At 38.8% G+C, this 12,590-nt stretch overlaps 1 long non-coding RNA gene across 1 annotated transcript in view; it reads right to left on the bottom strand.

Moving 5' to 3' along the window:
* Positions 1–11,963, bottom strand: part of LOC140255926 (uncharacterized) — a 29,497-nt gene extending 17,534 nt beyond the window's left edge. The window contains exon 1 of the long non-coding RNA XR_011904614.1: positions 11,829–11,963. This is a non-coding gene — a long non-coding RNA (uncharacterized lncRNA). The remainder of the gene's footprint in view (positions 1–11,828) is intronic.
* Positions 11,964–12,590: the final 627 nt, after the last annotated feature.

The following is a 12,590-nucleotide window of genomic DNA, read 5'->3' on the forward strand; positions in this document are numbered from 1 at the left end:
CCTCTGCATGCTTTCCCCTTCTCTAACCATTTCCAGATGAGCTGCATGCCCACCTGCCTGGGGTTATCCCAGCTTCTCTGAAGCTCTGCTGCCTGTGTGGGGAATGTCACCTGTCACTGCTCCATGGGATCCTAAACCCTTCAACAACCTAAACCTGACTAGTTGGCTTCTCAGTTTCAAACACATCCAAATGTAACCATCTCAGAGCCCTCCATTCTTGGCAAGCTGCCGCTCTCACCAGTGCCAGTAACCCCAGGTTTCCATCATTATGCTGAATGCCCAGGGTAGGAAAAGCAGCGACCTACAGACAGATTTGCCTTTTGTATAGAATTCAACGTGACAAGCAACAAAAGTCTAGCACTTGCGGCCCAAAACCTGTAAAAGCCAATTGTTTCCCTTGCTGCAGCCAGCACGCCACATTTCCCTCTTAATTAAGTTCTTACACCCAGCCTGATTTCACATCAGAAAAGTGATGTTTGGGAACAGAGCAAATGGCTCAGTTGGCACCTCACAGCGCGGCACGCTGCGGGCTGAGCTCTGCTGGCAGCAGCCCCAGGCTTCCTGCATCCCCCGGACTCAATCAGCTGCAGAAGGGCTGATTTAGGTAAAGGGAAAAATAAATGGTATTGATTTCTTCCCAGATGTATTATTTCTGCAAGTTCAGCAAAGGTTTGGTGAAGCTGGGGATTGCAGAACATGTGTCTAGAGAGCATATGCAGAGTCCCTTCTGATACTTCCAAGATAAATGACAAGAACGAGAGTACAAACCTTAGTTTTGTGTTGTTTCACTCTATTCAAGTTCCACAGTTTTCAACATATTCTGAGCAGCATGCCCTTCTCATAGCCCACAAGAGTTTCAGTAGCCAGGCACTGGTGATAGTGCAGACACATGTGCTAGATACCATTAAAACCCAATGGATTATCTTCTGCTAATTAAGGACGTCTCCATTTGCAGCACTTCACTAAACCCTTCTCAATTTACAGAAATACCGAGAGTGTATTTTTCAGAATCCAAACTTCCTTTGAGGTGCCTCAGCCTGAAGCCATTGAAAATCAATGGGTGCTTCAGAAAACAGAAGGAAGAGGGGTTTATAATGGAAGATGAGTTTGCAGATTTTTCAAGGTCTTTCCCTGTTTCTAATTCTTGGCATTGTCAAGAATTTTGAGCAGCCATAGAAGATAAGCTAAAGAATAAAACACATTCATGGCTGGGCACCAAGTCCCGTTCCAATGGAATCTCTTTGTTTGGTGGTCTAGGTATATTTTAGATAACATTTTAGGTTTCAGTTAAAACACTGGACCACTGATTTTGTGACATTACCACACAGATCACAAACTTCAGCTTAAATGCTTTTTGTGTACTGCATCTATCATTTTTCCATACGTTCTTTTTGTAGAGACTGAGCTGACCTGCAAGAGTCCCAGTACAGCCACCACTGTGGAGCTCGCAGCTTTACCCACCCAACAGTCATGTGTTCTGTGTTTTGCTGGAGACTTCTTGTGTTCATTGGTTGTCCATGATTCTACACTAAGTTTCATCATTTCTTGCAAGCTGACATTCTGAGTGTGTGGAAAGAATGCATCCGTTCTGTTTAGGAAACAGTGGGAAATAGAATCAGCTCTCTACACTCCCAAGATATATACTTTTGCCAAGCTCCATACAAAGCCATATATATTTTATGCACTGCTGATCTCCAATTAGTAATTAGCATTCATTCATTCACTGTATTTTCCTTTTTCTACTGTGTTCTCATTTGGCTCTATTGTGCTGTCTACTCCTGTTCTGACACACCACTTCTGTTTACCTAAAACTTAAAATCTATTGAACTAATACACTCATCTCCATGTTACAGCTCTCTTATCAGTTCTTAATTGCTGCCTTTTTATCACCCTATTTTTCTTGCACTACTATTTTCCATGTAATTACCTCCACATTTGTACTCAATTCTTCCACTTGCTATCACTTACTGAAAGCATGGGAGCAGCAATGCTCCCACAGGCGGAATGGGAGACCTCACCTCGCAGTTGTGTTACTCCAGCACCTTTGGGGAACTTTGGGCCCACAGAGAAAGAACAAGTTGTGTGTTGTGCATCACAGTGCAATTAGATTTATTGCACCATTTGCCAATACCGTTATCTGCATTTAACCTTCGCACCAGTCTTTCTCCAGGCAGGGTGTTTCTAACGGGAGCTTCATTGTCATTCTCCATCAGTATTACAATAAACAGCCCTCCCTAATCAGCATTCCCCTGGTGCCAAGCCCAAAGGCAATCTGCTCGAGAAGATGTGATGAAACCAGAAAAGATCAATACCAAAAAGTTTTCACAAACTCAATCTGGCAAGGTTAGCGTGGATAATACTGACAGATAAAGATCTAACTTCATCACACATGACAACGGGATGAAAATAAGAGTGTGTAGGGATGTGGTACTTAAAAATGTATAGGAAACTTGTCTTTCCCTGATGATAATAATATCAATAAAGATATGAATGTACTGTGAGTACGGCTGATTTTAAGTGTAAATTATAAAATTATGAAATATTTACTATACATTTAAAATGCGTGTAAGTAACTCCAATAATTAATTCAATTTATTTCATGAGCTGTGAAATTAATAGCAAATACAGATTAATTATATAAAACAGATTTCTTTTTTCTTGTTATAACAGCTTTTCTCAGATACACTTTGAAGTCTGTGGAATTTCTATTATATCCTTACATCTTCTCTTACTTGAGGGATTACTATAAAATAATTAATTTTTAGTATGGGAAGACTCAGGACTTTATTGTGCTAGTCACTATGATAATGTTTTCCTGCCACGTCCACACCAGGGGAATAAAAACCATATTATCACGAACAGGAAAGAGTAAGGAGAAACAACCCTGAGGATGCAGTTTCCTTAATATCTCCTCCTCTTTTTCTTGTCTATACGATTCTATTTCGGATTGATTTCCACTGATATTAGCAAGTTATGATTATATTTGTTTTTAATGTTATGTTTCAATGATAGAAGAGAGCACAAAGTAAATTAGAGAAAGCTAATGATCACCAGCACATTTCCTAATAGCTCTGAGAAACTGCTCATGTGGCACAAACCAATGTCTGCAGTCTGCTCCAGCAAGGAAACCATGTTAAGCGTAAAACCTAACCACACACTGCAGAAATGGGATTTTCTTTTTTTTCCCAAGTCAAAAGAAAGGTGCAAACTGCTTACATTTCCTTATGTATCATTTGATATTGTCACCTAGGTGATAGTTTTCAGGTAGTTTGGCTTTACCTTGTGAAGAAAAACATTCCTATGAGAATATCCTGGCAGAATGTTTTTGTAATTATAATATTAGTCTGAAAATGTCACAGCAACATCAAGGAAACAACACAGTAACCACAGCCTACACGGCATGTGTCTTTGAATACTGAGCTGCCAAAAACTTCTCCTGCCAGCAGCTGAGCTGTGTACAACCTCTGCAGTGAGATGCTGTGGCCAAATCACACATGTAGAGGTGTCAGCCAGCTTTGTGGGACAAAGAGGGGCTTCATCCTCAACTGGCCTTTGGGGAAAGCTGCTTCAGGTTATGGAAAATGAAATAGGAATTCTTTCTTCTACAGAGTTCTTGAAGACTGAGAACTGTAAGGGGTGATTGCTGGAGGGAATTAAGGATCCTCTGTGTTCATGTAAGTATACATGCGCTTGGCCTGCAGATCACTCACTTTCTTTGCAATAAGGCTCTGGGTGTCACCTCAGCACTTGGGCTACATAAAGGAGAGATTAAGGCCAAAGCCTCCTCCCAAACTTCAGGGTAGCTTCACGCTGTGCATATATATTCATATGCAGACTGGGAAAGCCCTGGTTTCTCCTCACAGCAGTTGTTTAGGAAAATGCTAGAAAATGGGCTTTAGCAACTGTGTTGTGGATATAACCTTAAAACGCTGCAATCTCTGAAATCCTATACAGGGAAAGTGTTTCATGGAAAACAGCTAAATAGTGAGTACCCACAGCTGCCAACCTGAAAACCTGAAGCAGGGCAAAACTTATGCAAATAGTATTTGCATATTTTAAGAGGAAATTACAACCTAGAATGAAAGAAAGCAGATCAGCCACTGCAAAAAGCACTTGATAGTGTCCATCCTGCCTGGGTTTTGTACTTAGCTGAACACCTTACACCTTTAATGTATTTTGTGTGCACGAATGTGAGAATATTTAAATAGACCCAGCAACTGTTCACCAACAAAAAGATGCATTTCCCCACACACACAAACGCTAAAGGTGACGAATTTATAAAGAAAAAGCCACAAAGAAACACGTGTCTGTGGATGCCCGGGTCTCTGCTCCCAGCACACCCGAACCACAGCCACCAGGGGCTGGGCTTGGGTATTTTTCCTCTGTATCTGACTAGGGGTTGGGTATTTTTTCCGTGTGTCTGACCAGTGTATGAATTTGATTTCATGCAAATATTTTGGTGCAGATTAGTTGATAGCAAAACAGAACTGGAATGCTAATGACTTGCGGCGGCATATACGGAGGATGAAAACTCATTCAATCCAAGGCAAAGTGTCAGCTTTAATAAAGTAATGTCATGCTATACCTCCCCCATAGCTGGCCTATACTGACATGAAAAATTGTAATGGTGGGAATGCAGAACTTTGCAGATATAAATAACTTGAGACTGTGTTATAAAATTTCCAAATGGGGTGGAGGAAAACTGTAAACATGCATTAAGTGGCTGCAGTGAAGGATATTATTGCCACCTATTGACAGCAGAACCTTCTGAAATAATACAGCCTGGTTGCTGCTCTTGAATTGAAATTCCTCCCTGGTAGCATTACAACAGGCTGTTCCTACTGTGTTTGTACAGCAGGGGATATAGGTACTTTGAATAGCATAAACATCTGGATTTAACAAATATGATGCTATCTGAAGAAGGTAAAAGCAAAAAGAAAACAAAACTCAAACAAATGCAAAATCAAAATCAAATATATTAGAAACAAACATACAACCAAATCACAGCAGAAGTATGCAGTGTTCAGCTACACAAGATCTAAGGTCTGGGTAATTACTTGACAAAACAAATACTGATTTTATAATTAGGCCTATTTCAGCCAGAGGAACTGTCCTTGTGTGACAGTCTTCCCTTCTTTTTGGTGTTCTATCAGCATTTGACAAATGAAAGCCCTCCCACCTCTTCTCGTCAGGGACTCAGTTACATTGTTAGATACTTCAGTGTGACTCACTCTTGACAGCCCACTGATTCCTGATCTAATTTGGGTCAGACAGTGCAGATGGAGACCAGCGTCCTACTGAGGCCTGCGATTCAGTCACTTTTCAATCAAAATCTAGGCCCAGAAACACCCATCTTTCACTGATTCCTCAAAAAACACACTCAAAACCACACGTGCCTTAAGATACACAATGTCTGGAGCACACCTTGGTGAAAATAAACGTTCTACGGGTCATAACAGTTTCATGCCATAGAACAAATTTTTGCCATAGCCTTCAGTATTATTTATTATTTGAATATGATTTATGGATTCCATTTTTAGAGCAGATCACCATGACCCTTGTTTTAGTAATCAGTATTATGGGAATGAATCTAAGTTTACCAATTTACAGACTCACCTTGCTCTTATATGAGAACCACAGATAGCATTCCTGCCTTCCTCACCATGGATTCTTTATAAGAAGCTTTTCGGCTTGCATATATATATATATATATATATATATATATCTGTCAAATGTTTGAAGCATCAAGTTTTTGGACTTCATTCTGTTTTTGAATAAGAAATATAAACAGCTCAAGATGAAAAGTTATTTCTTCAGTCTCCCAGTCATACTTCGCTTTATACGTCGCGGACCACCACTATGCAATTTGAAGATGCAACGTGTTTTGAGTGTGGATTGTTCTTCATCAGACCTCTGAATTTAGTGGTATATCAAAGTGATATTTCCTCCCTATACCACCCACTCTAAAGCCACACATGAAGACAAGTCACAAACTTCTGTTCATTTTTTTCACCTTTCCTACAGAAATGTCCCCAGAAGGGAGAGACAGTTCCAGTCATTCAGGTGTGATGTGGGGACCTGCTGCTCATAGCAGTTCTGGCTCTCTCTTATAAACCACTGATCCATGAGCACTGCAGATCATTTACCCCCGAGATAGGAAAGAAATGTCACTTTTATTATAAAATGCCAGTCTTTACTTTTTTTCCCTTAATTGATTCATCTTAAATAGGTTCTCACTATTGATTTTATCATTCCAGCCATGCCATCCCTCCTGCTAGGCCTCAATAACATGATGTGGGTCTAGTTTACACTCATAAATGAATCATTTGAATTACCTTTACTCATTACCCTCTCAACATAACCTATTTGAATTTTTTTCCCCCTTCTCTGATCTTTGTTCATTTTGCTTCTTGTTTCTCCTGGCTTGTGTTCAGACCAGGGGTAGAAGACAACTGAAACAGTATCTGTTTTTGTCTGGTCTTTATGTGCTCCATAATACACTCAATATACAGAGGGAAATATTTCTATTCTACTTCCCCCCAGAGCATCTCAGCACAGAAAAGCATTTCAGCATATGCTTAAGTACTTTCTGTTTGTCAGCTTCATTATCTCAAGTGATGCATCTACAAGTGGGCACCCATAAAGTGGGAGAGATGAGAAACAGTGTATTCTATTAGGGACAAAATAACGTGAGTGAAAGCCTGCTGGTGTTTGCAGGAGTTCATTCACTTGTCAGGAGCAGACAGGCTGCTTTGGGAGTGATGGGCCACTTTGAGATATGAGCTGTATTGATGGGGCAGCGTTTGCACAGCCCAAGTTCTAACATCATGCAAGAAATCATACAAAAGAATTTGACATATTTGAAAATTATCTGTTCAAAGGCATGTTATGTTTTTTGATGACTTAAGAGATGTTAAGGCCTTGATTTGAAAACCAACTGAAAAGCACAGTTGTTTCTTTCCTATCCCTGTGCATATTTCTCACATAACAGAACATTTCTCCCTACTAATATCCAGAACTTCCAGTTTTATGCATCACCACATTTGGTATGAGTGGATAAAGCTTCTTCCTAGTACTGAAATAATTTCCTCAATGTATCTGTGTTCCCAATATATTGACATATATTTACTAAAAACACATTTGGGCCCATATTAGTCACGAATCCTTAAAAATATCTACATTTGTTGCAGTTGATTCAATCTACCAGCTGTTACCTGCAGTGTTCAGATTTCATTTAGGATAGGAACAGAATATTCCAGTAGACGCAGCTTAACTTATCTACATCAACCTCCCAGAGCCACAGAAACTCTACCAACAGCTCAGTTCTATGTTTCCATTTACCAATGTTTAGTTCTTGACACCTCCCATGTTAAATAAATAAATTAATTAATAATAGAGGAAGAAAGAATAATATGGGTATGTAAAAAACAACAACAAAAAAATCACTTCTGTTTCATTTCTGTGGGAAGCACTGATTTCTTTTTTTAATGGAAAGCAAAGACAAATATAAACTATCACTTGCTAGACAATAACTCCTCATTTGATAAAGCCTAGTAAACACTAAGCTTGAAGCCCAAGTTTATCAGGACCGCTGACCCCTTTAGGGAGGGAAGATGTGCCATGCTGCCTTTCAGATCTGGCACCACAGTCTTAAATAGAAGTAGAGCTCTGAAACACCACAGGAACCAAGCCTAAACCACTCAGAAACACTGGCTGCAGCCTCCGTACAAGCCCACAACAGGTTAATTGGACTCCAAGCGTTCACCTGAAAACTGCTGGTCAACACAATCAAAGTGAATAGCAAAGTAATTGTACCTTTCATGTAGCAGTGGAGATTGTAATTAATTGACTTTGCTAATGGCTATAAAGTGCTACAGAACTTTTACAAACAGAATTTTGCAACTGATAATAGGTAATAACAGGTTCTGAAGGTGACATTGACAATCATTTGTCTGCTCTTTGGGAAAGAAATACTGCTACATATGCTGACATTATTTGATATTAGAGGTTCTAGCATCTAAATGTCATATTTTAAATGTCATTATATTTGTAGAATGTTAAAATAAAATTTTAATGCTATTTTAGTCATATACCTCTCATTGAACCTTAAAATAATGTCATGTTTTTATGAACACTTTTAATAGCATGAAAAAGTAATTATCTCTAGCCTGTCAGGCTCAGTGTCCTTTAATAATGAACTGAGTCATTCTAGAAGTACCATATCCTAATTTTATAAATGACTGTTTGTGGACTAATGGAGAACATACATGAGGAAATATTTAAATACTCCAATACCCTGTGACAAGTAAGATTCATACTAGCTTTATCTATGAATTATTTGGGTTGCATATACTGTTCTAACAGCTAAATTTGACTAAATACCCATTCAGTGTCCAGAATGAAGAATAAGAGTCAATACTTTTTTGGAGGGACTGATGCTACTGAATAAACAAGAGGTAAGCAACCATGTAACTTCAATTTCACACTCAACTTTAATTTCATGGTGTCAAAAACTGTTAAGACAGCTTAGTCTTCACTTATCTTAAATATTTAAGCTAACCCAGTAGTCTGTTTCACCTCTGTAGTCAACATGGAGACGTGCAGCCCAGCGGGTGATTCAAACGCTGTTGGATCTGCTATCAAGAAGTAATTTCTCATCATTTCATATATTCAGCAATTTTAATCAGCAACCAGACAATTAATTTGGATTAAGTACCTAATCCAACAAAGCAAGAGAAAAGCAAAATCAAAACTCAGATCAGAGAAACTGTAGGCTTTAATACTGGCTCTTCAAAAGAAGAGAGCAGGCTAGACAAAAGCCCCCTTGCAGCACATTTAACTCTTTTTCTTAGTTAAGAGATGCAATCTGGTTCTTCACATGGCTGCTGCCCTTCCATTGCCTGTGTTCTGTTGTCTGTATGTTTTTCCTGCATTATACTTATTCATGAGGATTCAGCTCCCAATACACTCTTTGCCTTCTCTTCTGATCTTCTGAACTTTGTAGCTAAACTAAAACCCACTTAGCCTCAGTTTCAGCTACTTCTGGTGCTTAGAGCTGTGTTCCATGGGCTCCCAGAACAGTGTTGTTTCCATACCCAAAAGGACATAAAAACTAAATACCATACAAAAGAGACCAGATTTTCCAAGACTGTTCTGATAGGAGACGCATACAAATGATCACAAAGATTTTAGCATCATCTCCAACAACAACATTATCTGCAAGTCAGCTGTTCTGGAGGAACCAGGGGAGTCCACCTGGTATCCCATTCAGTGCTACGTGTATCGTGCATGAAGCTTTCTGGATCATCTTGATTTAACAAACAATTCCAGTCACTGGTTTACATTTCCTCTTTTACAATTTCTTGCTGGTGTGTTTGCTTGCAAAATATTGCTTACAAAGCCATCATTCTGATGCTTTAGTGTTATGTGGCTGGTGTACTGGTTTGCTTGCAGGTCCAACAGTTGTTATTCAAAACAGTGCTTAAAACACAAAGCAACGCAGAATTTAGATATGCAATCCAAACACAGCAATCTGTAAAGGAAGAGCTATCTGGGATAGCAACTAGAGAAATGAATGAATAGATATGGTATTTTTTTGTAAAAAAAAAAAAAAAAAAAAAAAAAAAAAAAGACAATTGTTATTATTATATTGCTCTGTTAGTGCAGAGCCAGGATTTAGGTTGTTTGGCAAGGATCCATAAATCCATAATGGAAGGGTTTTTGTTCCTTTCTCTTTGATTGCCTTTAAACTTAAGGCCCAATATAGCAACCTGAAATATGCTACTAGCAGGGCAAAACAAATGTTTGTTTCAGCAGTCTTAAAGTCTAAATATCCTTAACTGCTTCATATGGCAAGTGTTCTGTAACACATACCTTTGTTGCTAATTCCTACTACTCTGGGAAAAAATACTTTTCACACCAAGTCTGCTTGCCGCTACAGAATGAATATGAACCCCCCACTAACCCTTGATACTATCCTTGAAGACTCCTTTCCAATGCCATAAGCACCAGTCAGCATCTGACAGGTATTTTGGTGCCAAAGTAAATATTTCATGCTGAAATTATGCAAACAATATGGTCTTTAACATAAAAGGATCCTAATTTTATTTTATTTTTTTAAAAATATTAAATGTATTTGCCATATTAATAGACCCTGTTTTGTAAGGTAGCAATTCTAGGCAAGAAATTAGCTCAGCTCAATTGTATTTAGTTCACAACTTAAAAAATGACCAGATCCTTCTTTGTCTCTTGCTTCCCTTGCTCTGCAGAAAGGTATTTACAACAGAAATCAATTCCAGTCTTCCAAGACTACATAATGGGTTTGAAAAAGAAGACTATGCCAATTATTTATTTATCATAATTGGAGGCCCTAGGACCAAAGAAAACATTTTGCATTACCTTCTATAGAATAGTAAATTACTTCCTTGAAGCAGCTACAAAGACCTGAATTAATTACCACTGAGATTCACGTCACTGGATTAGTATGAACTTCCATTCTGCTCTCCAAGTTAATTGACTTTCTAACTAAGACTATGATCTTACTTCAGCTTGCATCTTATGGTGGTGAAAAAGAAAAAAAATCCTAAAATGCCAACCAGTGCTGGTACATCTCCTACTTTTGTGCTATGCTAAACTCAATGATATCAAAACAAAGTTATGTTGAATGGAATGTTTTACTTAAGTTTTTCATTTTTTAACATTCCTTACTGATGCACACACTTCTGAAAACTTCTTTATTATTTACATATTCAGTTATTTAATCTTTAGTAGTCAATTATCAGAGCTTCAGTCTGATTATTTCTCAAAATACTTCAAGTGTCACAGTAAACAATTCTTTGCTCTTAATGCTTTTTGCATTTATCTGTTTACTATCACAGACTGGTCTGGGATGAAAAGGACCTCAAATATCATCTAGTTTCAACCCTCTCCCACGGATAGTGTCACCAACCATAAGACAAAGCTGCCCAGAGCCAGTGTAGACTGAGCGAGACTGCCCAGAGCCATTACAAGAATGCTACCTTGCCCTAGCCTTGGTGGTCACAAACACCTCTGGTTTACAGTCTATCTTTTACCATTCAGCTTAAAGAGTGACTTTAAGAATACAACACAACAGCAGTTTCTAGAGCTAGGTTTGGTTTTGCCACACACCAGTTAATGGCTTTTAGATGGTTCCTTCCTGTTTATACATCAGTTTATAATGACAGAGCAAACCCAAAGCATAACATGTAATTAATTAATAATGACAATTACAAGCTTCTATTATCAGATCTGATGCAAGAGAAAAAGCAGAAACAACCACTTATTTTTGTCAGTCAGGTACCTTTTCTATTCAGAAGCACCCATAGTTCTCCACTGCAATTCATTATGCCTTGCCTTTTTCCTGAGGCCTCAGATACCTGGAGCCATCCAAGTGTCTTTTGTGATATTTCCCCACTCCTCCTTTGCAATACTCTGGATATGAGATGCAGAAGGAGCTCAGTGCTCCTAAGCCCCCCCACCCTGAGCAGAAGAGTAGCAGGATTTGCAGAATAACAAAAGCCATTCATTTGAAATGCACTCATGTAGTTGGCCTTGGGGTTTCACTGTGCTCAGCTTGATTGTCAGGTTATGTGATTAGATCAGCTGATGTTACCCACTATGATATTACAAGAGCTTCTTTGTTTTAAGTAAACTATAACTATAAAACCTGAGCTCATTCTGTTTCCCTCTATTCTCTGCAATCCTACTCTGTTGCCTCTGCCAAGGATATACTCCTCATCTCCCCCGTATAAGAAACAAACTTCTCAGCAGAAACCCAAACAAACCACATTTAAACATATATTTCCTACCTGTGGCCTGTACTGCTCATCTTCCTTCTTGCATACCACTCTTCAGGTACTCCACCTAGCTTGCTGTGTTGCCACCCTGCAGGTGTCAGCAATAACCCCTGCCCACCTCCCTGGGGCTGGGCTGCAGTAAGCCAATGGATATCCCCCACACACACTTATTAGGTATACTGGCCCGTAAATTAAGTGAGTTACTCTACAGCCTTAAATATTTAACTGAATAGTTTTTAATATTGCATTAGATTACTATTTATATGATGAGTCAAAGGATTTTTATTTTTATTTTTTTCCTCAAATGAGTGTCTCTTCTTGGAATATCCCAGCTATGAAAATCATTCCAACCACTTCATACCATGCAAATGCTTGGAAATTTATGTATTATTCTTTTAAATCTTTTCCAAAAGCAAGCCCAGAAAAGGTCCAAGGCTGACACAGCCTCTCCAAGTCGACTCAGCCCTAAGCAAAACTGTCAGAAATTCAGGCTGTCAAGGACATACTACTGGAGACAGAAAGTGAGCATTCAGATGCTTTAAACTACCTGACCCTGAAAATTCGAATGAGTTAGAAAAGTTTAATGATAATAGCAGCGATGTGTCCTGCGACATAATCTCAGTGCAAGCACAGCATCTTCTTAAAATGCAGATGAGTTTTGCAAACATGAAAGTCGTTCATTCCCTCCTCTTAAAAAATCATCATGTCATTTGGAACTAAATCACTCCTCATTTTCTTCCTCTCCAAACCTCCCCTAGGTTTTATTCAATCCCC

The sequence above is a fragment of the Excalfactoria chinensis genome, chromosome 9, assembly GCF_039878825.1.
Source record: "Excalfactoria chinensis isolate bCotChi1 chromosome 9, bCotChi1.hap2, whole genome shotgun sequence".
Taxonomy (NCBI): Eukaryota; Metazoa; Chordata; class Aves; order Galliformes; family Phasianidae; genus Excalfactoria; species Excalfactoria chinensis.